The sequence below is a fragment of the Otolemur garnettii genome, unplaced genomic scaffold (assembly GCF_000181295.1).
Source record: "Otolemur garnettii isolate 467f Iridium unplaced genomic scaffold, OtoGar3 scaffold00003, whole genome shotgun sequence".
NCBI lineage: Eukaryota > Metazoa > Chordata > Mammalia > Primates > Galagidae > Otolemur > Otolemur garnettii.
This window is the reverse complement of record NW_003852398.1, coordinates 4,216,507-4,221,707: the sequence shown is the minus strand read 5'-3', so window position 1 is coordinate 4,221,707 and position 5,201 is coordinate 4,216,507. Positions and strand designations below refer to the sequence as shown.

General features: G+C 50.8%; 1 protein-coding gene across 2 annotated transcripts in view; it reads left to right on the top strand.

Moving 5' to 3' along the window:
* The window catches only part of ERGIC1 (endoplasmic reticulum-golgi intermediate compartment 1), a 115,693-nt gene that overhangs the window by 76,488 nt on the left and 34,004 nt on the right, over window positions 1-5,201 (top strand). The window lies entirely within an intron of this gene.

The following is a 5,201-nucleotide window of genomic DNA, read 5'->3' as shown; positions in this document are numbered from 1 at the left end:
AAAAAAAAAAAAAAAAAAAGAAGCTTCAAGACCTTCTCAAGGCTTCAGCTAGAACAGGGAAGATTCTGCCACATCATGTGGGCTAAAGTGAGTCTCGGGCCAGCCCAGGCTCAGGTATTGAGAGTCCTGGTGCATTGAGGGCTCTCTTTGCCCCCCATGGCACCTTTACCGTGCCCATGTTTTGGATTTTATGGTAGTTGTGATGTGCAGCAATATTTTAAGCATATTTATTATTTAGAACTAGATTATCTAATTCATTTTGATTTAATTTTAATTAAATTAAGTGTACATTTCACAGTCACTCTGTCTAAATAGCCACATTTCAAGTGCTCAAAGCCACATCACAGCTGGGACCACTGCATGAGACAGTGCAGACACAGGGCGTTTCCACATCGAGGACAGTTCTGCTGGACAGCATAGCTAACGGAAGCTCACTCTGGCAGCTGCATCCAGGTCCACCACAGGGGCCAAGGGCAGAGGTCACAGGCAGTGGGGGAGGCCATTGGGATTAGTGGTGGGCCACTGCTCTGTGGAGTCCCCATACCCTCTCTCTGTCCCCACTTCATCCTACTGGGGAACTGTACTCACCTACAGTCTCAGTTGACATGGATCCCTTGGGGAAGCCCTTCCTCCCCTTCCCGCCCCACACACTACCTGTCCCCATCCTCATCACACCGTAGCTATTGTCTGTTTTTCCCTATAGACTTGTATTCCTTGGCTTACTTTCCCCTTGCCCCCCAACTTTGACTAATTTACCCACACTTCTATGCTCTTGGGTGTCTCCTGCATGCCTGGCTCCTTGCTCAACACAGGGCCCTTGGTGGCCCGTGGTCTCTGATGGGCTGCCAGACAACACACAGGGAAACATAGAAACATATAACTGGTAGAGCAGCTGTGAAGAGAGAGTGGAGGAGGAGGCCTCCTGAGGGAGAGTGACCGGGGAAGGCCCATGGGGGGGCTGACAGTGGAGGATGAACAGACACAAACATGGTGGTGATCAGAAAGGGACCACATTTATTCAGGTCAGCACAGCACCCAGGATGGTAGCCCAGGAGATTGCCCACTACCCCACCCTCCACCTCTTGGCAAACATGTCTAACACTGCCATCTGCTCCCCTTAGAATGGGCTGTGTTGGGGCCCCCAGCAGGCTCTGGGTGAATTGGTACTTGTCCTTTGGGGTCAGATAGACCTGTGGTCAAGGATCCTGGCTACAGTGCTCACTGGTTGAATGACTGGGCAGTTTAGCTTCTCTGAGCCTCAGTTTCCTCATCTGTAAAGCAAGGGTAATAATACTGACCTCATATGAACAAATTAAAATATATAAAACACTTAATACAATGGGGACTAGATAAGCATCAATGTCCTTCCCTGCCTGCCTTATCAGTGAGGTATTTGCATGACCTCATCAGCTGGCACCCACTGTCACCTGGGTACAAGTGTCCCTGTAAAAGGTACATGGAAGACGTCCAAGAAATGAACCTTCTCTGGTTTCCATGAAAGAATCACACCAGCCCTCGTGTTATGGCTGCCACTGTTTGGGTTCTTACCTGGCCCTCTCCGTGTATTAACTCACTTAGTCCTGGAAGCAGCCCTGAGGAAACCAGGGCATAGGAGATTATGTGCCTGGTCAAGGTTACATGGCCAGGATTTGAACCCAGGTGACCTAGCACCAGGGCTCTGGCACTGTACTCGTGGGCCTGCTGCTTGTGGTTGCTTCTCCCAACATCTTGGTCACACGTGCCGTGACTGCTGTGCTGGTATCACAGCCAGGCCACCCTCTGCCCCAAACTTTGGAGGAGTGAAGACCCTCCCCACCACTAGCTCACCCACGTTCCGTCATTAATGGTTTGTACCTTTGAGGAGCTGCCCATCAAGAGGTATTCAGACTAATGATGCCACTGGTGATGGCGTGCTGTGACGGCAAGGTCAGCAGCTGGCACCCACTCTATCTCGCATCCCAGCATCAGGCTGAGACTTGTCCTGTGCCCTCTTCTCCATCCATCAGAAAGTTGACCAGCAGCCAGAGTCAGAGTTCACAAGGCTCAAGCTTCAGTAGTAGCCCCCACCTGAAACACATGGCGACCTTGCTTCAACTTGCCGAGCCCCCTAGGAGGGGACCAGGATGGGGCGTGGGTGTGGAGCCTGGCTCCAGCTATATGTTTTTAAAATTCATCAGAGACACTGACGTAGGTTCCTCAGTCACAAGCTCTAAAAGCGTTATCTTGTCTTTCCTGAGCCCAGCGTGTGTTGGCATGAGTCAGCACCTGTGATGGATTTGGTGTGGGGCGGGAGTGGGTTACTGAGTCACAGCCTGGCAGGCCCAGCAGCGGGCGGCAGATGCCCAGGGGCCAGCCTCCTTGACTCACTTAACTCTGAGGCCAGGAGGCCCAGACCCCAGGCCCAATTCTTTTTTTTTTTTTTTTTTTGAGACAGAGCCTCAAGCTTTCCCCCTGGGTAGAGTGCTGTGGCATCACAGCTCACAGCAACCTCCAACTCCTGGGCTCAAGCGAGTCTCCTGCCTCAGCTTCCCAAGTATTTGAGGACCACAGGCACCTGCCACAACGCCCAGCTATTTTTTGGTTGCAGCTATCGTTGTTGTTTGGCGGGCCCAGGCTGGATTCGAACCCACCACCTTAGGTGTATGTGGCTAGCGCCTTAGCCACTTGAGCCACAGGCGCCAAGCCCCCGAGCCCAATTCTGAATTCTACCATGGTTCATCTACGGGAGGCTATAGGTCACTGCATAGGAAAACTCTGGAGGGACACACACCTAGTGGCTATCAGCTTCTTATTTCCAGGGATGGTAGGCAACAGGACATTAGTTCTAACTATATCTTGTGAATATTTTGTAATGGAAACATATCCAGGTATTATTTGAATTTTTGGAGGCCAGTGTGGTGCCTCACTCTATAATCCTAGCTCTTAGAACGCTGAGATGGGAGGATCACTTGAGACAAGGGGTTTAACACCAGCTTGGACAATGTAGCAAGACTTTATGTCACTAACAACAGCAAAAAAATGTTTCTGATACAATGGGCTTTCCCCGTGTCCTGCCTGTGTCTGTGCTGTTCTCTTTTCAAGACGGGCCCTTCTCTACCAGCTCTGATGGCAAACTTGTTCCTCCTTCAAACCTGACCAGTGACAGCTGCCAACTGCTCTGCATGCGTCACCTCACTAAATCCTCCCAGTAACCCCGTGTGGGTGTCATCCCCATTTAGTAATGGGGAAACTGAGGCACAGAGTAGTTACCAACCTTGCCTAGGCCCCCCCAGCTAGGAAGTGGGGCTGGCTTGGGCCCACATGTGGAACTCAGAGCCACCACCACTCTACCATGGTAATTGGGGCCCTGAAGCAGGTGACAGCACGGTCCCTGGAGGGAGACCTGGCCGAGCTGTTGTTCTTGCTCCACTCCAGTCCAGTGGGTACCCCCTTCCCCACTCTGTCCTGCAGCACACTCAGCTGTGAGCTCCCTAGGCCTGAGGACAGGACCATGCCCTGTTAGCTGGTACCTCTGTTATCAGTCTGAAGCCCAGGCCCCATGAAAGTGGGAATATTCCTGTAGGAAATCCACAAGTTCGTGTTGGAACAGGCACATTTGCAGAATCAGGAGGCTTTGATGGATGCCACACAGAGAGCTGGCTGGATTCTGTCCTCTCATGCAGCCTCCAAGCTCCATCATCTTCACTGGGTGGAATGAGACAACCCCTGAGGTTTTGGGATTTTGTCTTTTTTTTTTATTTTTCCATCACCTCAGGTAATTTTTCTTTCTTTCTTTTATTTTTATTTTTATTTTTTGTCTATATTTTTCTTTTTTCTTTTTATTAAATCATAAATGCATAGATCATGTATACATTAATGCATTTATGGGGTACAATATGCTGATTTCATATTTTCTTTGAGACAGAGTCTCACTCTGTGACCCTAGGGAGAGTGCTGTAGCATCCTAGCTCACAGCAACCTCAAACTGTTGGGCTCAAAAGATCCTCTTGCCTCAACTTCCAAGTGGCTGGGACTATAGGTACCCACCAAGGTGCCCACCCACCTTGCCCTTCCAGAGTGCTAGGATTACAGGCCTGAGACACCATGCCCAGCCCCCCTGAGGTTTTTCAATGAGGCATCTGGGAGCCTTTGGTAAACACCCCCACCCCCTCTTGCATCTCATTGTTCCCTGTGCCCGCCACCTCCCAGACCCCTCTGTGGACAATACCAAGCCCTCTAGTTCCTTAAACACAGCACTGCTGGCCAGTTTCTGGCCTCCACACGTGCTCGTGCTGTCTCCTCTGCCCACATGCCCTGTCTTCTCTTCCAGGGTGATGCAGACCTGCTTCAGAGCCTTAGCACAAAGGTGTCCATTCCCCTGGGAAACTGTCCCTGAACGTGACCCACACCCTGACTAAGTGGGAGTCTTCTCCATGACCCCATGGTCTGTACATTGCTCTGGGCCAGTATGGATCCCATAGAACCTCATCATCTTTTCCAAGTCTGTTGTAGAAGTCCAGGGGCTTGGCTGGGCCAGCCTCTTGTCAGGCCCAGCGCCTCCTGAGGGACTGGCTCCACATGCTGTTGATGGGGTAAATGGCATCCAGGCCTCAGTAGGAAGGGGCAGTGTGTCCAAATAGCATGAGCTCAAACTGCAGTTCTCAGTGTGTGACCTTAGTTTGCTCACTACTCTGAGCCTCAATTTCCTTTTCTATAAAGAAGGAATTGTTCTATACCAAAGTCAAAGAATTAAATATCATCTGCTCATTCAATAAGTATTTAATGAGCACCTACTGCACATTGGGTCCGGGGAGGGCATCAGGAATCAGGACAAAATTCCTTGCTGGCATGGAGCTCGTGTCCTGGCAGTAGCAAGCAGATGAGAACAGAGGCCACTGTGAGGATGTGGGCTTCAACTCTGAATGAACAGAAGCCTTGGGGGGTTCTGGGCAGAGGAGTAACAAGATCAGATGTAGGATTTAGAAAGATCTGTCTGGTCACCATTGGGGAAAGGCCTGGGGTTGGAGGAGGGTAGAAGCTGAGAGCCCAGGGAGAGGGCTGCCATCATCTATCCATCCAGAGAGGACCTTGGGCCATGGGAGCAAGAAGGAGTCAGAAGCTCTGACTCCTTTAGATCATTAAGGCGACCATGCCCCTAGTGGAGCTGAAGGGTTTCCTATGGATGGGATCAGGTGGGAGAAAAAGGTCCTCCAAGGGTGACC